The sequence below is a fragment of the Tasmannia lanceolata genome, unplaced genomic scaffold, assembly GCF_043159265.1.
Source record: "Tasmannia lanceolata isolate RefF3 unplaced genomic scaffold, GAP_Taslan_0.1 ptg000029l, whole genome shotgun sequence".
In the NCBI taxonomy this organism is placed as follows: domain Eukaryota; kingdom Viridiplantae; phylum Streptophyta; class Magnoliopsida; order Canellales; family Winteraceae; genus Tasmannia; species Tasmannia lanceolata.
This window is the reverse complement of record NW_027518706.1, coordinates 4,516,657-4,538,641: the sequence shown is the minus strand read 5'-3', so window position 1 is coordinate 4,538,641 and position 21,985 is coordinate 4,516,657. Positions and strand designations below refer to the sequence as shown.

At 39.1% G+C, this 21,985-nt stretch overlaps 1 pseudogene; it reads left to right on the top strand.

Moving 5' to 3' along the window:
* The first annotated feature begins 1,041 nt into the window (after positions 1–1,041).
* Positions 1,042–20,618, top strand: LOC143859461 (uncharacterized; annotated as a pseudogene).
* Positions 20,619–21,985: the final 1,367 nt, after the last annotated feature.

The following is a 21,985-nucleotide window of genomic DNA, read 5'->3' as shown; positions in this document are numbered from 1 at the left end:
TGATCCAAACCGTCCATTAGAGGGGCCACAACCTAAATAAGTTGCTCCCCAAAAATCATTTCCATAGGTTGATCTTAACCCTCCGATCTATAGAGGGACTGCACGTTAGAGGGTTGATCCTAACCCTCTATAGATCGGATGGTTATGATCAACCTATGGAAATGATTTTGTGCCCCATCTTATGGACGGTTTGGATCATCCTACACTGTGGGCCGTACGGTACTTTTTGAAAAATAAGGACTATAAGGCTATTCATCATATAAAAACTCGAAAATGATATATTCGTACTCCCTTTTCTGATACATTGGCCCCCTATTCTCATCACTTCCCTTTCTTTTTCTTTCTTTTTTTTGATAGGTAAGCTGGGGTTAGGCAAGACCCCTACCAGATCATTAAAAAGATAGAATCATAACAAGGGGGGCCAAGAGGCCAGAACAAAAGGGCCGACAGGCCGGGCTTCAGCCCTTACAATCTAAGATACAATGATCCATTCATGTCTTCAATTACAACTGAGAGGAGGCTTTGAGTAGCCAAAAAAACAATGGAAGGAAAGCCTTTATGTGGGTAATTCCTTTTTGACAGTTGATCCGCAGGGCAGTTTCCTTGTCTCCAATAATGGGATATTCGCCAACTCAGATGTTCCAGATAGCTTCTGATTTGTCTAAGGGTTTGTTTTTGCTTCCAAGGGACAAGTACATTTCCAAGGATGATATCCACTTCCCTTTCTTTTGCCGCAATATATATGGCGCGGATTCACCGTATAAACCTCGGCAAAGATTGCCCGGAGGAAAGAGAGACGGTGCGTACTACGCATTCCGCGCATACTTGGGTCTTGGTTGATTTTTTTTTTTGGGTGTTGGTTGAGTTCTTTTTTAGTGTTTGATTATATGTAGGATCAATTCTTTTCAGTTTTCTTGGGTTTGTTACAATCTTTAGGGTTTTAGTTTGGACTAGAGGAATCAATTTCCTTTTCATGTCTTCACTTAGACGGATGGTGTGATTTTTTTTTCCTATTTGTTTAGGGTTTTGGTTGGCTTTTTATCTATTTATTACGGTTTTTTTCCTATTTGTGGGTTAATCAGTTGGTTTAAAATGCCATGGATGCACTGGAAGAATTGTTTTGGAGTTACACGGAACCGGATTTGGAGGAGGATTCGTTTGAAAATGCGCAGGATAGGGATTCGAGGTATTCAGGAAGGATGGAAAGTGGCAGAGGTCTTGGAAGTCGTGAACGGGAAAGGAATTGGAGGAGCAGATGGGATGAATCCGAATCTGTCAGAAAGGCCGATGATGGTGGTTATTTGGATCATAAGCATGCGTCTTCTAGAGATAGAAATGTTGATGCAAGAATTGAATCACAAAAGAGTAAAAGGAGGGCTTTAGATTCAAATATTGATAAGGGTGCTAGATCAAGCAAGAAGGAAGAGAGAAGGGTTGATGGAGAGAGGAGTAAAAGTAGAGGCATGTCAGAGGCTCAAGAAGAAAGATCAGAAGGTGTTAGAGACAATAAGCAGAGGAGTGTCAGAAATAAAATGGGATGTTGAGTCTAGTGCCCATAGGCTGAGCTCCAGAGCCCATGGAGAGAAAACTGAGAAATATAGACAGCAACGAGACCTTGCACATAGTGGCCGTGATGATGTGGAAAGTCGAGAGAGGTCTGTTAATACAGATAGAAGTGGTAGGGAAGTGAGGCACACTAAAAGGTCACGAAGCCCCGAGAAAATTGAGAGACATCATCAAGAGTCTGATGAAATTGATTGAGGTTGCTAGTGGATTGCTGAAGTGCCTCAGGAAATTTACTAACATTACAGGGCTGGAAGCCAACAAGGATAAATGTGAAATCTTCTTTTCGAATTCCTCCTCTCACATCAGAAACTCCATTCTTGACAGATTTGTATTCAAGGAAGGTTCCCTACCTATTCGGTACCACAGGTTGCCACTGTTCTCCTCTAGGCTCTCTAATTTGGACTGTCAACCTCTGGTGGCTAAGGTTAGGAAGAAAATTCAGAGTTGGTCCGCAAAGACATTATCTATGGCTGGTAGAGTGGAGCTGTTAAATCAACCTTGATGGCTTACCAAGTCTTTTGGTCTTCCTCCTTCAACATCCCTGCAAGCACCCTTGATTTGATTGCTCAATGTCTTAGAAACTATGTATGGGGGGGAAATGAGAATAGGAAAACTATCCATACCGTGGCTTGGGATCATGTATGTAGGCCTAAATCCGAAGGCGGGCTGGGTCTGAGAAATATCAGAGATGTTAATTAGGCCCTGCAAATAAATTTTTTTTTTGGAATCTGATAAAAAGGCAAAATTCTCTTTGGGCCCGTTGGTTCTACAAGAAGATTCTTAAAGATAGAAATATTTGGACCACTTGAATGCCATCTAGACCCTCATGGTCCGTGAGGAGTATTTTTAAAGCCAGGGAGTTTGCTGCAAATCACATGTGTTGTGTCATTGGTGAAGAAGCTGAGATAGATCTATGGTCTCAGCCTTGGCACCCTGATGGTAGGCTGGTGCGGAACTTCTCGAAGAAATCTACTGATCCCTTGCTTGCTGATCTTAAAATCCTCTCCCAAATTCATTTCCAGGGCCAATGGAATCCTATTATCTTAAAAGATTCACTTCGGGAGGAAAGAAAATTCCTAAACAATGGCATTTTTTCAAACTCAGGGCGAAATGATGCTATTTGGAAGCCTAATGCTGATGGTAATTTCACGCTGAGGAGTGCTTGGGATATTATTCGTCATCAATCTACTGTCTTTTCGTGGACCAAATCCATCTGGTTCAAAGAGAACATCCCAAGGCACTCTATTGTTGCTTGGAAAGCAATTCAGGGTAGATTACTCACCAGGGACAGAACTTTCCTTGTTTCAATTGTTCATGACAAGTCCTGCCCCCTCTGCTTGCATGCTGTTGAATCTACTGATCATTTATTCTTCCGGTGTGGATATTCTGCTTGGGTTTGGCGTTCTATTTTGTGGAGAGCTGGGTGGAGGCGAAGGCCTCTTCGTAGTCTAGTGCTTGAGGAAGAGTGGCTTAGACTGCATTTTGGAGGCAAAGGTCAATTAGCCCAAGCTATGAGAATCAGCTTCCAAGCCACTATCTATCACATTTTGAGAGAGCGAAATCTCAGGATCTTTGAAAACAAGAAGCATCATAAGACCTTCATTCTTAGAAATATTCTAGAGGAAGTCAGATTCAAAATTAATAGTTATACACACTGCCATGACCTCCTTTCTGAAGGGAATATTCGTGCTGCTGCAACCTTTGGGTACAATTCTCCCCCCGGGTTATCAATGACAAATCCTGCTCCTAGTCTAAACCTCACGCAGGCCAGTTTAAGATTAATTCAGATGCTTCATTGGAAGAAAATGGTGCCGCAATTGGAGGACTAATCAGAAGCGATGATGGCTGGCTTCTATCCATGTTCTCTACTGAGGTTTCCAAAGCAGAGATTTTCGGGCTTGAATTATAGGCCATCGAAGCGGGTATTTGTCTGGCTCTTGAAATTGACATTTCGAATATTTGGATCGAATCAGACTCTCTCTTCGTTGTGGAAGTATTACAAGGCAAATCAACCATCCCTTGGAAAAGTATTACCACTGTAAGTAATATCAAATCCTTGCTGGCCAAGCTCTCTAGATGGAAAATTTCCCATATCAGGAGGGAAGGAAATGCAGCAGCTGATTACCTATCCGAGACCTATTGCCTTATTAAAGGCTTTGATATTGTTCCATTCCTTGCGTCGCCCGAGTTGCTGGACTTGATCTTAGCAGATGAAAAGGGTCAAGTCTATCCTAGATTGGGCTGATCTCGTTGGCCTCCGAAGAATCCTGCTATCTTGATTCGTTTTGAATCTGTTTTGGGTGGATTTGCCTGCTCTTGCCCCTGGTGGTTGGGGTTCTGTTTTCATATTATTCTTTATTATTGATTTGTAGTTTGTTTTCCTTTTTGTGGTTCTTGGGGCCTGGATATTGTATTCTCCTTTGTTTTTATTTATTTCTGGTGGGGGTCTTGCCTAACCCCAGCTTTCTCGTCAAAAAATAAAATAAAATAATAATAAAAAATAAATAAAAATTTGATCGAGGTTCCTCTCAATCTGACAATGAAAGAAGCATTAGCCACAAACAGAGGCAACGTGAAAAAGAAGCTTACGGAAATGATAGATCCAAAGGCAGAGATAAGGATTTGGGAGGTTCTAAAGATAGTTGGAGGAAAAGGCAGCAGAGCTGGAATGATAAAGAGGCAAAAGATGGGGATGTTGATTTTGACTATAAAACGGAATGGGACTCACAGAGGCGTGAACAGGATAGAATGGAACGGGATAGAATGGATAATGAGAAGCTTCATGATACACCTGCTTATAGAAAAGAAAGAACCAGGACAAAAACTCAAGTGTTGGAGCTACAAATGAGTATTCTGATGTGATAGAGATCAGGCCCAAGTCTCTCGGTTATGGGAGCGAGGAGTCTGGATCCATGTCTTCTAGGCATACTACTAGTGCAGGCCAGACTTCTATTAGGGGTTCACAGTCTCCATTTGGAAATAACCAGGGACTGGGGTCTTTCAATAGGGGCATTCCTCAAGGAAGAATAGGTGGCTGGAGAGGACGAAGAGGAAGCGTTCAGGGGAGGGACAGGCAACGTGTTGTAATCCCAGTGCCTATTGTGGGACCTTCCTTTGGTCACTTGGGCTTGCTACCTGGACCCATGCAGCCCATTGGGCAGAACATGTTCGCAGCTCCAGGCCCACCAATTGTACCGGCTTTCACTCCTCCATCTCCAGGGCCCATTGTTTGGCCTGAACCTCAAGGTTCTGATATGAATATGTTAGCTGCCCCACCTGGACTTTCTCCCATACCACCACCTCGATTGTCAGGACGGCGATTCAATCCTAATATGGGGACTGGCCCAAACCGTGCAATGTATTTTAATCAACTTGGCCCTGGAAGAGGAGTATCTCCTAGCGTAACTGGTCCTGGATTTAATATAGTGGGACCAATCGGACGTGGAGTACCTCATGATAATGCTGCAATGGGTTGGGGTCCACCTAGGACTAGTGCTCCCCCTGGTAAAGCTCCTTCAAGGGGAGAGCAAAATGACTGCTCCCAAAATTTTGTGGATACTGGTATGCGACCACAGAATTTCATCAGGGAGCTAGAACTCACCAGTGCTGTGGAGTTACCTCATGATAATGCTCCAATGGGTTGGGGTCCACCTAGGATTAGTGCTCCCCCTGGTAAAGCTCCTTCAAGGGGAGAGCAAAATGACTACTCCCAAAATTTTGTGGATACTGGTATGCGACCACAGAATTTCATCAGGGAGCTAGAACTCACCAGTGTTGTGGAGGATTCCCAAAGCTGTGGGAACTTATTCAGAGGAAAGATGAAATTGTGGCCAAATCTGCATCCCCACCCTTGTATTACAAGTGCGACCTGCGCGAGCATGTGTTGTCCCCGGAATTTTTTGGCACCAAGTTCGATGTCATTCTTCTCGATCCCCCATGGGAGGAATATGTCCATCGGGCTCCTGGTGTTACTGACGATATGGAGTACTGGACACCAAAAGAAATACAAAATCTAAAAATTGAGGTACATCATTTACTTGTCCTAAGTTTATTCGCTTCAGTGTTGGCGATGGTGTGGATGGCTTTATTTTCTCTCAAATCTATTTACATAATTACATATGCAACATTTGCTGTCCATTCATATTATTTTATAACCTTGTGCCTTTTCTCTGAAGTCTTAATTCTGCTCTTACCATGTTTTCAGGCAATTGCTGACACTCCTTCATTTATCTTCCTTTGGGTTGGTGATGGTGTGGGTCTTGAGCAGGGACCCCTGTGCCTAAAGAAGGTATGTTAGTTGAGCTTAACAGAAATTACTATTTCACTTACATCGGAATTGAGTATTGATCTTGATTACCACAGCTAAGAGACGACCCTAAAGAAAATATCTGATAGCATTAACATGATAACATCTCTTAACTTCATTGCATTGCTTTGGACTTTATTTATTTATTTTGGAAAATGGATGCTTGGAGTGTGGTCTTGAGAAGGGACCCCTGCTGGAATGCAGTAATGTTTTCAACTGCAATATATCCTTTCATTCCCTCTAATGTGCTTCTTTTTTGTTTGTATGGTATTTTTTTCTCTTAATTTATTGGGGATTTCGGAGATGTGAGGATATATGTTGGGTGAAGACAAACAGGTTGAATGCGACTCCAGGACCGTAGCATGATTCACACACATTGTTTCAGCCCTCTAAGGTTGGTTATAATTGCCTTAATATTTTCTGCTTGGTGCATATAATCTTCAATTTTTTATGGATAAGTATCTTGTTATAATTTGTGGCCTCATTTTGTGGACTAGGAACACTGCTTGATGGGCATAAAAGGAACTGTTCGCCGTAGCACTGATAGTCATGTTATCCATGCCAACATTGACCCAGACATAATTATTGACGAAGAACCTCCTGATGGTTAGTATTCATGATTCCAAATTTGCCACCTAAAAACGTTTTCTGGCCTTCAAATCCAGAATCTGCGCACATTTCTTAAGTGGTTTATATTTCTTATGCCATTGTCTGCACTCTACACAATCACGGAATAAGGTTTGCTCCCATTCATAGGGATTAGGTCCATATCCCATCAAAATTTGAATAATCGAAACAATATGGACTTTTTCGAAGATTGGATGCAGTTACCAATTCACCTATGATTTAGCCGGCACTTTGAATTTATTTCTGGCACATGTGTCGTGTCGTGTCGTATCCGATGCAACAAGCGTGTCCACACGTGTCGACACTCCTTTAGACACCTTTAAATGTAATGCTAGAAGTGTTAGACTTCATACGGGCTTGTGGACACGTTTTTGTACCGTGTCAAGTGTGACATTCTACTTTATTATAGAATATTGTATATGCCTCTTTTATCAGTAACTCTTCTTTCATTATAAACTCTTCTTTTAACGCTTCGTTAAATAATATTTGTTGTTATATCCCTCCCCTCCCCTAAATCTAAAACTCTAAACAAACTCTTATTCCAATAGGACCATTGCTATGTTCATTATATCATATTGGTCTCCCTTACTAGCTGTATATTGGAGACGGAAGATAACTAGATTAAATTGATGAATGTGTTGTTATTTGATTATCTCATGTTTGTTTTAGATTATAGTTGAGATTTATTAGTTTGTTAAATGATTACCATATTTATACTGTTACAAATTATACAATAATTAGTAATTTTATATGTATGTACGTTTCACCATTTTTAGATTCTTAGATGTCCTCATGTCTGACAACTCGTATCCGTGTCAAAACTTGACATAGGAATCCATATCCACAAATTACGATTATATCTACGTTCTATTTTAGTTGTGTCCCCGTTTCGAAATTTTGGGAGCTTGCCGTATCCGTGTGTCAACACGCGACACTCGTGTTCGTATCCACAAATCATAGCAATTCTCCCTCTCAAGAGGAGAAAAGAGTGAATTATTCCCTCTGTTTGTGTAGCCTATGTATGAATATCCATTAATATGATGTGTTTCATTCGTGGAGCCAACCGTGTGTAACGACCTGGATTTGGGGTAAATTTTTAGACATAATTTTTTTTTTCAAAATCTCAAAATCCGAATCGCTACCCCAAAAGGCAAAAAAGCTGACTCTCAACTATAAAATAGTAATTTCATTTCCTTTTGAATTTGCAAACTACCAATACAAAAAAATCTAGAAGCCTCCTAACATAAGTTGAAACTAATCCACTGAATAAAACAAACTATGGCAAGTTGCCTGATGGGATAACTAGTCAAACCAACAATGGCCGAACACACTTTCCTCGATCCCTTTAAGCTCTCTTATTTTGTGTTCATGTCATCATGTAAACCTATAAAAACTGTACTAACTGAGTCATAACGAGCTGAACAAGATCCCTTAGTGCCTTGCATAATAAGAGCTACAAAATGAGAATTACATTATAAAAACATTCTTATGATTAAACGGTTAGTATAAGCAAAACAACTATTCATTAAAATAAAGGTAGAAACAGAACTGAAAGTAGAAATATAAATAGTAATAGAGATAGAAACTAAAAGTGCAAAGATGAATGCATGCAAAAGATTTAGAGGCTGTTTGGGTTAGGGTTGACCCTCATCCCCTAATATACATTTTTTTAATATTTTTTTCTGTTTTTGTCACGACCAAGCCGAGCCCGACCTTTTATCCTTTTATCAGGTTAGATGGGTTGTGTTAGGGTTGATAGATTTAAAGGTTGTTTGGGTTGGAGTTGACCCTCGTCCCCTAATATACATTTCTTTTCTATTTTTTTTCTGTTTTTGTCACGACCAACCCGAGTCCAACATTTTATCCTTTTATCGGGTTAGATGGGTTGGGTTAGGGTTGATAGATTTAAAGGCTGTTTGGGTTAGAGTTGACCCTCGTCCCCTAATATATATATATGAGAGAACGGTTTTTACACACATGTGTAGAGAAGTTATCTACACACTAGTTTAAAATACAGGGGAGGCCCACATTGTTTGGGTGATCCAAACCATTCATCTGATTGGCCCTCACATAGATAGGGTGTCCACAAGAAATCAGCTCCATAGGATCATCCTAACCCTTCGAACCGTGGAGGCAAAAAATGGACAGATTCTTGAAGGTTTATACACGTCCATTTTACCTCCACAAATCGTAGGGTTGGGATGATCCTATGGAGCTGATTTTTTATGGACACCCTATCTATGTGAGGGCCAATCAAATGAATGGTTTGGATCACCCAAACAATATACCCTCCACTGTATTTTAAGCTAGTGTGTAGAGAACTTATCTACACATGTGTGTAGGAACCGTTCTCTCATATATATATATATATATATATATATATATATATATATGAGAGAACGGTTCCTACACACATGTGTAGATAAGTTCTCTACACACTAGCTTAAAATACAGTGGGGCCACATTATTTGGGTGATTCAAGCCATTCATTTTTAAGGCCCTCATATAGATAGGGTGTCCACAAAAAATCAGATCCATAGGATCATCCTAACCATTCGAACTGTGAAGGCAAAAAATGGACTAATTTGTGAAGGTTTAAAGACATCCATTTTACCTCCACGAATCGTAGGGTGGGGATGATCCTATGGATCTGATTTTTTGTATGCACCCTATCTATGTGAGGGCCTTTAAAATGGATGGCTTGGATCACCCAAACAATGTGAGCCCCCACTGTATTTTAAGCTAGTGTGTGGAGAACTCTCTACACATATGTGTAGGAACCGTTTCCCCCCTCTCTCTCTCTCTCTCTATATATATATATATATATATATATATATATTATTATTATTTTTTTTCTGTTTTTGTCTCGACCAAGCCGAACCAGACCCTCTATCTGGTTATAAGATGGGTTGGGCTAGGGTTGATAGATTTAAAGGCTCAAGTGGCACCCCTATAATTAGCATCATGGTTCTTTTTTTATCCTTTTTTTAATGACATAGGGAATAGTCCCACGCTAAAAATTGGGGTGGGGATACAGTATCATGGTTCTTATACCTATGCCCCTACTATATAATATGCGATGTGTCAAATGATCTGGGCCTCCCAAATTATTGGCCAGAGCGTTGATAATATATAATATTGGTTGAGAAAAAGGTTTCTACACACTAGTGTAGATAAGTTATCTACACACTAGCTTAAAATACAGTGGGGGCCCACATTGTTTGGGTGATGGTTGGGATGATCCTATGGAGCTGATTTTTTGTGAACACCCTATCTATGTGAGGGCCAATTAGATGAATGCTTTGGATCACCCAAACAATGTGGGCCCCCACTGTATTTTAAGCTAGTGTAGTGTGTAGATAACTTATCTACACTTGTGTGTAGAAACTTATGGGGCACATCTCAAGACAATTCCATAATTCTGAAATATCGGTACCATCAGATTTTCTTTTTTGTTATGTAATTTTTGGGGAGTTAGCCACCACTAATTTTAATTTCCGAATGATTAGGAGTAATTGTCAGTAATTGGTCTGATACGGTGCAACCAATGGTTGATCGGAGTACTAAGAAGTTCCAATGACTAATGTTAGGGTATATTAAGCCCTAAGACATAGTTGACTTGTAGAAATTTTGGGGGTTTTGTATTTGTTTACACCCATTTTTGGGCATTAACGGTCACAAGAGACCGACTTACTCCATTTCCGCTTCTCTTCATCATTAAGCTCGTTAATCATATTGAAGTGTTCCACATTGATAGTCACAAGATTAGCATATGCATCGTGTCTCTCCTCTACTGTCAACCCTTCTATGTTGAAGACAAAATCTCAAACTTCTTGTTTTGGAGGACGACCTTGCATTGCATTAATGCTATATAAACATAGGTTTCAATATCACTCATCATACCTAATCCATAAGAAACAAAAAACATAAAGGCATGCATATGTGTCAATATCACTCACCATATATTTCGCCTTAAAATATTGATCGAAAGACATTGATATCTTAGTAAGACAGTGGCCATTTCATCTCTTTTACTCTTGTTATGTCTTGGAGTTGATGCATTGCTTGGGACCTGATTACCGCATGGGCGTGATGCGAGAAGGGGTTATCCCCGACCAGCAACCCGCTCCCAGATCACGGATCCACATTATCTTGTTTTGATGATTCCAAACACAAGTGATTTTATATCAGTAATATGTTTGAATGCTTGGGTTGTAGATCTTGTGTTATTTGTGCAATTCAAGGATGCTTGGATAAAGTCAAAGGAGCTAATTTAGAGCAGATTTGACTGCCAAGGACTTAGGAAATCCAAGGAGCCAAGATGGACTTGAAACCTTGAAGTTTAAGAGTAGATCAAGTTGAGTTCAACTCTTTTTAGAATGTAAAAGTCCTCTTCTTGTTTTGAGGTTGTTAGAGGCACTTATTTAAGTTAATTAGTGTCCCTTAACGTGATAATATACATGGGACAAGACCTAGCCAACTCTCCCAAAAGATTGAAATACATTGAGCTTTAAATGTGCAAACTAGCAGGGCCAAGCGATTGCCCTACCCCAGTCGACAAGGGAAGTCGACTGGAGTGGGCTGAAAAACTAGTTGTTAGGCTATATCAGCTAGTTGTTTGGGAACTTAGTAGATTTACCAACATGCCATTCCAACACTTGTTTTAGTCTAAAACTATATATATATATATATATATATATATATATATATATAGAGAGAGAGAGAGAGAGAGAGAGAGAGAGAAAACGGTATGTGTAGAGAGTTCTCTACACACTAGCTTAAAATACATTGGGGGCCCACATTGTTTGGGTGATCCAAGCCATCCATTTTAAAGGTCCTCACATATATAGGGTGTCTACAAAAAATCAGATCCATAGGATCATCCCAACCCTACGATTTGTGGAGGTAAAATGGATGTCTTTAAACCTTCACAAATTAGTCCATTTTTTGCCTCCACAGTTCGAATGGTTAGGATGATCCTATGGATCTGATTTTTTATGGACACCCTATCTCTGTGAGGGCCTTAAAAATGAATGGTTTGGATCACCCAAATAATGTGGCCCCCACTGTATTTTAAGCTAATGTGTAGATAACTTATCTACACATATGTGTAGGAACCGTTTTCTCATATATATATATATATATATATATATATATATATATATATATATATAGAGAGAGAGAGAGAGAGAGAGAGAGAGAGAGAGAGGTTAACCTCATATAAGCTTATATGAGGTGGCGCTCACAAAACATAAGGCACCTACTTTGTTTAGATGATCCAAACCATTCATTTGCAAGGCCCATCATAGATAGGGTGTGTACAAAAAATCAGCTCTATTGGATCATCCTAACCCCTCCAAAAGTGGAGGCAAAAATGGGCAGATTTGTAGACAAAAAGTGTCTATCCATTTTGCCCTCCACTTTTGGATGGGTTAGGATGATCCAATGGGGCCTTTCAAATGAATGCTTTGGATCATCCTAAGAATGTGGGACCCTTATGTTTTGTGAGCGCCACCTCATATAAGCTATATGAGGTCAGGAACCCTTTTCTCATATATATATATATATATATATATGAGTTACTAAACCATTCTAAATGAACCAAGCGACACTCAAACTTATTTGGAATGTCTTAAGAGAGTGAATCAACTTAAGTTGTTCCTCTCATCCTTTGAACAAGATTTGGATATAGGACTTCTCTGTACATCTTCTTTACATCTTATTTTTTTGAAATAGCGATTTGTATTGATTTGTATTAAATGACAAGGGAGCACCCGAGAAGGGGCAATCCAAAGAACAAAAACAAGAAAGAAGAAACAGGGAAGAAGAAGAAAAGATACAACAAAAATAACAAAATTATATTATGGGGGAAGATGATCTAACCAGAAAATACTCTCCCTCCCAACTCCCTGCTTGGCTAACACATCCGCCTTTTCGTTTGCCGACCTCCAAACGTGATTAAAGACAATAGTCGAACCCGCAACAAAATCCTCAATTTCATCAAATAACGCCAAAAATCTCCAAGGAGGAGCTACACCACCCTTCAACCACCGAATGACATTCAATGATTCCCCTTCAACAATAATATGGTCCAAGACTTCCCTACTCAACTTCTTGATCCGAAAATAGGCCGCTTTGACTTCCGCCTCAGAAGAATCACACACACCAATAGGACCAGAAAAAACCCAAAGTATCTCACCAAACTCATCACGACAAAGACCCCCCACCCCCGCTGGACTCGGGTTTCCAAAACAAGCACCATCAAAGTTGATTTTCAACATTCCTAGCATCGGAGGCTCCCATCTTTGGACTATGTTAATTTTCCTCTCACTACTAGAGCACACTTCCCTGCAATGTTCCCAAAGATCAAAGAACGATACGAAAAGAAAGGATGGAAGACATCTAACCCACGATATGACCAATGCTATAATCCGCATGTACAAATAATAAGGTGATTTGGCCAAACCCTCAAACACCCTAGAGTTTCTTTCCTTCCAAACCACCCACCACGTAGCTAGCAAACACACATTCCACAATAATTTCCCTCTCTTTTTCCATAGCACAAACCCCCAAATACTGAAAAGATTCTGAATACTTCTTGGGAAGACCCAAGTGATTCCAAACCTCAGAAAGATACATCTCCATATGATCCTGGTAAAAGAACAGTGCATGAGCAAATGATCCACAGATTCCCCATGTTGCTAATACATCTTATAACCCTCTTTGAAGGGATTTTGTTTTTCTTTCTTCAAAGATACAAAGATTTTATTGGGCGAGTGTAGGAGACTCGGAAAATCTTTGACCGATTAAGTTGGACCTGGATGAACCTAATTCCGTTTGAGACTGGTGGGTTTTTGTAGACTCGGTCATGAGTTGGACAAGGACCTAGACGAACCTAATTATCCCGCAATGGAAACCCTACACTCAAGATTTTATATACTTTGTTAACTCGGTCATTTTTAGGACTCAGTCTAGATAAAAGCTGGACCTGAACGAACCTAATTCCGCCCTCCAACTAGTAGGAGCACTCGGAAGCATAGCCTCAGTACGTTAGCTACAGGACAGGCTTGTTATCGTGCTAGAGAGGTGATTGTACTAGCGCAATTGGCACCATTTTGTCGGATAGAAAACCGAACAGTCTGTCTAGCTACTTAGAAAAATCTCGCTAGAGGACTGAAAGGACCTCATCACTTCAGAAATTTGGCGAGCTACCATTTATGACAACTCATGGGAATTCCTGTCCATATGCTTCCTAAGGGTGGCTTCCACTTCCTGAAATGGCATATGCGCGTCAGGGCTTCGTCCACATGAGGGAGACTCTCTAGTATGCATAGCGGTATTTAGATTTTCCTCTAACAAAGGATTTTCCCGGTTAGAAGTCACTTTATCATGTGTATCAACACTATTGGAAACATTAGTCACTAGAATTCAGGGAAACACTGGGGGCCGTAGTTTTACGTCATGTATTGTGAGCCATTTAAATGCTATGCAATGCATCGTGTCACACCGTGCGTGCCAAAAAGAGTGGTGGCTTTCGATTGGTATGGAGGGGCGCTCCTGTGCGGTTAGTTAGTGTGACCACCTGATTTTGGTGTGTGCGTGTGAGAGTGTGTGGGTTCCTCTGTACTAGGAAACGAAACTGATCGAATGGCTCTGCTCTCCTTTAAGGATGGTATAAGAAGTGATCCTCTGTGAAAGACTTTGGTCCTGTTCGTTTTCGATTTTGAGAATTGATTTTTAGTCCAAAATATAATCAGTTTTTGGTCTAAAAACCAATTCTCAATATCCAAAACGAATAGAGACTTAACTAGTAACTCTAATGCCTAGACACCTTGTGACACGTTTTCTGACACTATGCAAACTCTCATTAACTACAAATGGTTAGTCAAGGAATTCTCTAGGCCAGTTTATGTTTTGGATTTTGAGTCCAAAGCTGAACATTGGACTAAAAATAAACACAATTTGACTCGGTAATCAGTTTTGGATTCAAAATTTATTTTAAAAGCCAAAAACCGACTGGGCCGGCTTGGAGCGAGCAGTGTTATAATTGAAGGGATTGACGGGGTCAAGTCAATTGATGGCTACATCACCAATCACTATAATAGAGAGAAATTTTTTGGACTGGAGTTGAGAGTACAGAAATTTAATTGAAAGTTGATTTTCGTGGACCGCCTTGAAGGGAAAAAGACCAAATACTAGACTTTGAAATTTGGAGTCCAAATTCCACATAAAGGTCTAGTGAGATGAAATGAAAATGGACAGACAAAAAAAATGATGTATCTGTTCCTCAGCACAAGAAGAGCTTCAACCAGCATGGAGCTTTGGTCATTTATACTCTCTCTAAATCTCTTCTTTGCTATGAATGTACTACTTTCAGAATCTATAACCACCACCACCTTACTAGGAAACGAAACCGATCGAATGGCTCTGCTCTCCTTCAAGGATGGTGTAAGGAGAGATCCTCTTGGAGCCTTATTATCATGGAACCATACTATCCATTTCTGCCAGTGGAATGGAGTCACGTGCGGTCGGAGGCATCAAAGGGTCACTGTATTGAACCTTAGTGGGCAGAAATTGGTGGGTTATTTGTCTCCTGCCATATCCAACCTCACATGCCTTAAGGAAATCCACCTCCAAGAAAACAGCTTCAATGGCCAAATATCCCCAGATATTGGACGTCTATTGAGACTGCGACATCTTAATATGAGCCATAATTCCTTGGGAGGGGAAATTCCATCCAATCTCACCCACTGTATGGACCTCAGAGTCATCTATTTGAATTACAATGAGTTGACAGGGAATATTCCCATCCAACTTAGCACTCTACCGAAGCTATCCTGGTTGTATCTGGGTCCTAATAATCTTACAGGGAGCATTCCACCTCAACTAGGGAACGTTTCATCTCTCATGTATCTCAATTTAAGGGGAAATAGTTTGGTGGGACACATCCCAGATGACCTGGCCCGAATTAATAACTTGAAATGGATCGTCCTTTCTGAAAATGTATTATCTGGTACGGTTCCTTCCTCTTTTTATAATAATCTCTCGTTTCTTGAGCAGTTTGCCGTGACAGATAACCAGTTACACGGAACCCTTCCACCCAACATAGGATTCTCTCTTCCTAAACTCCAATATCTACTTTTATCAGGCAATCAATTTACCGGACACATTCCAAATTCATTATCCAATGTTTCAAGTCTTGTATGGCTTGAAATGAATGATAACCAGTTTAGCGGACCAGTGCCTAGAAATATTGGATGGGGAAAGAATCTACAAATACTTAGCTTCAGCTATAATTACCTAGGCCTTGGTAGAGCTGATGACTTGAAATTTATCACTTCTTTGACCAACTGTAGTAACCTAAATTCGTTGTGCATACAGAGCAATCATTTTGTTGGCCTATTTCCAAACTCCATAGCCAATCTCTCAACTCAACTTTTTCGGTTGTCAGTAGGAGAAAACCAAATTTCTGGTAACATCCCTAGTCAGATCGGGAATCTCATCAACTTAAATCATTTGGGTATATATGGAACCTTCATCACGGGTTCTATTCCCACTTCAATTGGGATGCTCCAGAACTTACAACAACTCCTCTTGGGTGGTAATAGTTTGTCCGGGAAAATCCCATACAATATTGGAAATATTACTCAAATGACCGACCTCGATTTACCATATAACAACCTGGAAGGAATCATACCTCTATCTCTTGCAAACTGTACAAAACTTTTAAGATTGAGCCTTTCACAAAATAACCTTACAGGTACGATACCAAAACAAATTATTGGCCTTTCTTCGCTATCAATAGCACTCGATTTGTCTCAAAATTTCTTTACTGGCTCTCTCCATTCAGAAGTGGGTAACTTGAAAATTCTAGAGCTATTGGATGTTTCTCAGAACAAATTGTCAGGTGAAATCCCAAGCACTTTTGCAAATTGTAAGAGCATGCGAGAACTTTATATGCAGGGTAACGCCTTCCGAGGAGATGTTTCATCGGTTTTTACTACTTTAACATCCATTGAAGTCCTTGATCTTTCATACAATAACTTCTCAGGGAAGATTCCAAAATATCTAGAGGGGTTTCAGTTTCTACAATATCTAAACTTGTCTTTCAATAATTTTGAGGGTGAAGTACCAAAACAAGGGGTCTTTGGAAATGCCAGTGCAATTTCAGTCACGGGAAATGATAATCTTTGTGGTGGTATCCCAGAATTAAAGTTGCCTACATGCCCAGTCCTAGCTAATGACAAACGAGGAAAAGCCCATGTTTCTAGAGTAATCATCCTAGTAGTAAGTGCGGTTGTATGTTTGATTTTCTTATTGTGTGTCCCTGCTTCTCTTTATTGGATAAGAAAGTCAAGCAAGAAAGCATCTTCCATATCTTCTATGGAGGGTCGGCATTTAAAGGTTTCTTATGCAGAGCTCTTTAAAGCAACAGATGGGTTCTCTTCAGCCAATTTGATAGGCACGGGAAGTTATGGATCAGTGTATAAGGGAATCCTCAGTCGCATTGAAAATGTTGTTGCTATCAAAGTACTCAACCTTCACTTAAGGGGAGCTTCAAAGAGTTTCATAGCTGAATGCAACGCATTGAGAAACATTCGTCATCGAAATCTTGTGAAGATCATAACTTCTTGTTCCAGCATCGATTTTGGAGGTAATGATTTCAAAGCTCTCATGCTTGAGTTCATGCCAAATGGGAGTCTAGAGAAGTGGTTGCATTCAAAATTAGAAGGGCAACATCAATTAGGAAGTTTAAACTTCATTAAGAGATTAAACATAGCAATTGACATAGCTTCTGCGCTGGATTATCTTCACCATCATTGCCATACACCGATTGCTCATTGTGATCTAAAGCCAAGCAACATTTTTTTGGATGAAGACATGAATGCTCATGTGGGTGATTTTGGGTTAGCCAAGTTTTATCCAAGAATCATTCAGAGCTCATCTGAAGACCAAAGCAGCACAACTGGATTAAAGGGAACTATTGGGTACATTGCTCCAGGTAATAATTTTATCAATTTTCGTCATCCTGTCTATTCTCAATGAGTTTTTTAAAATATTTCTCATTTATTAGGTATATAATGTAGTGCAACAAAGGCTAAATTAGCATCTTGAACCAAAAAAATTACTTGATAGCATTTCTATATTTATTGACAGAGTATATAGGAATGTTATTTTACATCAAGTGGTCTCGTACATGTCACCCGAATAATAGGCGGCCTTTTTAGTACCTATGACCACGAGTTCTTTATGCAAAATAGTTGTGTAGAAAATGCTAATCATGTAAATGGTTAAAAAGTTATAATATTGGAAAAAATCGGAGAAGTAATTATTCAATTATTCAATAAAATCTCTAATATTATTAGAAAATAATGAGAAATTTTGTAAATAAATTTCCAAAAAAACCCATGACTAATGTTTCTCAACAAAAAATGGCCCAACACTCCAACGATGAATCAAATCGTGCTTCATAAATGAGCTAGAGCAGTAAAACACCCCAAAGACACCCATGAGAGAAAATATATTCCAATGAAAGAAGCAAAAGTACCATGAAAAGTGCCTTTTTTCAAAATTATCCAACTTTTCAAAAAGGACCAAAACGCCCTGGAGTTGGCCAATCAGACGAGCCCCTGTTCGATTGGATCCCACTACCGCTAGGCGTCATTGCCACAGCCTTAAACCATGTGTGCAACCCCTTTGCCATTTCAAAGATTGGGTGAACCATTTGCCAAGATTTTCTAGAGCTGGACGATCGGCAACCACCCTTGAACGAAGGTATAACACTCTGAGGAGTGTGACAGAGCCGACCATTTAGCAACTAATCATCCACGAAGCTATAACACCTTGTCTCCTCTTGCATCTGTAGATTTTCTGGTTACTACATCTGTAAATTTTGTGGTTACTGCATTAATTGTTGAGATTTTGGACTAAATAAGATTATTGAAGCCAAGGATTGAGCATCGTAGGAGGTCGGCTAATGAGGCGGTGGATATTCTAGCAAAGGAAGGAGTCCATGTTAGTCGTGTCGCCGGTTATCTCACCTATCTAACAGGCTTTGTAATGGGTCTGCGGACCACTTTTAAGTATTATGCGTGGGACATCTTGTCCCTGCCCAATACTTTTTGACTATTAATGCAATGCCAATTTTTTTAAATAAAACATAGAGTTAGGTATTTGTTTTCATTCCACTGGTTCAGACGAAGGGTGGGGATCAAGTAGCCCCTTTCTGGCATCGGCCTCACAAGGATTTCCAGATTAATGAGTGCCGCCAAAGATCCCAATTGGCACATCACAAGTTCACTCCACGCCATCTGCTGAAGGTGCACACAGTTCCCTCTAGATGTCAGTGGAGGATAGTTCCCACACTTAGAGCCCTTTCTTTTGTCTAATAAATAGTTGTTTCTATTAATCCCTAGTCAAACATTTCAACTTTTGGTGATTTTTTTCAAAGAAAAGTGGTTTGGGAGAAAGATGAATTAGGTTCTCCAAAAGAGCTTGAGCACATGACAAGCGATACTTTCCTAGTCTGGTTATATGGTTCTAGACAGAGTCATGTCCAGGACTTAGGGCCCATAATCCCTAAATTCAAGGTGTTTGATAAATATAGGTCAAGGAGGTTTCTAATAATTACTAATAATAAATACGAGACTTTTGGATTAATGTTGTGACTGAAATAGTGTTTCCCTTGGAAAGGAAGGTAAATTTATGCCATTTCCCTTTCGAAGACACATTTGGTTGGCGTGCACTATTCATTCTACTTTCTTGTGTTTAATGGATTTTCAACAATTTCCTTTTAAGTTGCCTCTCCCAAGTCAACATGAAAGTGAAATTAAAGATGATATTGTTTGTACTTAGAAAATGATATCATTTCATTTCCTTCTACTTCTACGAATTTTTTACCTTATAAATAGTATGAAGTTTAATTTGATCTATTTTTGTAGTGCTTTTGCATGTGTAATCACTGAGACTTGGTTGGTTTCAGATGAAAAAATCATGTTGAGAACCAAAATTGGCTAGCAGTTTTGAGTAATATATAGTGGAATGCTATTCATCACTTACATGACTTGATTGGCCAAAACCCATGTTATATGGATTCTTCTAAATGGGTGAAGTACCCGTGTAGGACACGTACGTCTCAAATTGCAGGAGTCTCTAAGACAGTCGATCTCTTTTATCTCTTTTCTGTTTTTCCTGGATGCTACTTCCACAACTTTATAATTATCACACATTTTGAATTTTACCCATCCTATTAGTAATTTTTCTTAAAAAGAAATAAAACATTATATTTACTTAACTTATTAAAAATTAAATATGTTATTGGTTAATATAATAGTATTATGAAAAAAAATTAAAATTTTACAAATGATTAAAATATTTTGGCGAATCTATAAATCATTCTTTTTTAGGTTTACTTTATTTGACACTAGAAACCCAAGTCAGAAGATTCTGACACTCGTACCTGTAAAAATGCAACACAGGACATAAGTTCTATATTTTCTTTCATTGTGCTAAATCGCTTCTTATGTGTTTCTCTAAAAATTCTAGACTCTTTCCATGCAACGTAGGTTTCTAAATGTGAAGAGATCATTCAATTATCTATCATATCTTAGATAAAATTTCCTCCTTTTTTTTCAAAATCAAACCTCATATTTACGTTTAGTTTCTACCTGGAATCTTATATCCTTTATCACAACAAAAAGTGTAAAAGATGTGTGGAATTGCAGAATATGGGGCAGGTGGTCATGTGTCCATAGCCGGAGATGTGTATAGCTATGGGATTCTTTTATTGGAGATATTCACTGGAAAGCACCCCACAGATGACATGTTTAAGGAGGGCCTAAGTCTTCACAAATTTGTCCAGTTGTCTTTGCCTAATCGAGTGATGGAGATTCTGGATCCATTAATTCTTTTAGAAGATGATGAAGAAAGAGCTACAAACATTCCTGAGAATTACAATGATAAGATACGTCGTTTGCAAGAGTGTTTGGTATCCTTAGTGAGGATTGGAGTGGTGTGTTCTGCAGAATCTCCGAGAGAACGAATGGAGATGGCAGACGTTGTAAAGGAAATGTGTTATGTTAGAAACATATATCTTGGTGCTGGGATCCATAGAGAATGATGAAATAGGGCCTTATTTGTCAGTGAAGGTTTATCTTACCTCGGTAATTTTTGAGATACTATGGAAAAAATAATTTCACTGCTACATCCGCTTTTGTTCCCAATGGACAAAGATTGCAATTTTACATGTTATTTCTTCGATGTATTTGTAAGTTATTGTTATATTATATGCGTTTTGTTTGGTGGTGCCACTTGCAAGTAATGTTTTTTCTCATATCTATATTTTCTTCACCTATTAATACAAAATTACTATCAAAACTTTAGTGTGAAGGTTTCCACTGCAATACATTGATCCTTCCATCTTGCGAGATTTATGGAAGATGATTACCAAGCCATTACTTAAAACAAGGTAGCTACATGTTGGAAATTAAAGATAAGTTTGTGGAAGAAGGCTTTATTCTTCCTTTTCCTTTTTTCTCCTTTCATTTGAATTTGTTTGTGATGAATGCGTTTCTTCACATTCAGTCTTGGAGAAACCCTCTCTCCAAGTTTGTACAGAGTGAGATAGGCCTATTTTGATGAGAAACACTCTCCTACTTTTTCTTATTTTTATTCTCCTTTGAATTTTTTAGGTTTTGCTTTCTTTTCTCTTTGATTTTTCCTTCCTTTAGGCCACCCCTTCATTTTTTTTCCGTTATTGGACTCATCACGCACAAACCGAATAATCCCATAGTTAGCAAAATGTGATTCGGCAAAAAAAAAAAACGGTGCAGCAAAAATTCGAGTTTAATACGGTACTGGTTGAAAAAACCATAGTAAAACAAAGAAACACAAGAAAATGAGTTTAGAATTTTGTCATTTACAAAATATGGTGGTGCTAAAATTAGAAAGTTGGCCCGAAAAACGTGTTTAAAATGTTTTAAATGCATTTTAAACGTGCTTAAAACATTTGCCTCAAAAAAATAGAGTTTTATTCGTTGTAAAAGTTTTAAACGGCACACCAATAAAACAAAAAGGAAAAAAACGTCATTTTAAACAGAGTTTTGCTAACTATGATTTATACATGAGGAATAAAGGACGCTTTATATTACTCCGTGATGTGTAATATAAAACCAATTTTATGAAGAATAAAGCCTAGAACTACTGTCTTAAAAGATGGGTGAAGAATACCCTGTTTTAGGAAGGGTGAATGGTACAGCACCACCTTCTACTCTACTCTAGCCACATGAAAATAAGAAAAAAAATTTCAATTCCAATCCATTGAGGAGTGATTAATTGAGATTTGAGGTTGGTGGGTTCTCTGCCAAACTATAAGAGAAGTAAAAACAAGGGAAATGATTTCAGCACAACTATGTTTTGATACATGCGCTCATGTATCTTGTCTTTTAGCATTTACTTGTCAGGTAAGTGCTTTTTGGGGACAGTAAA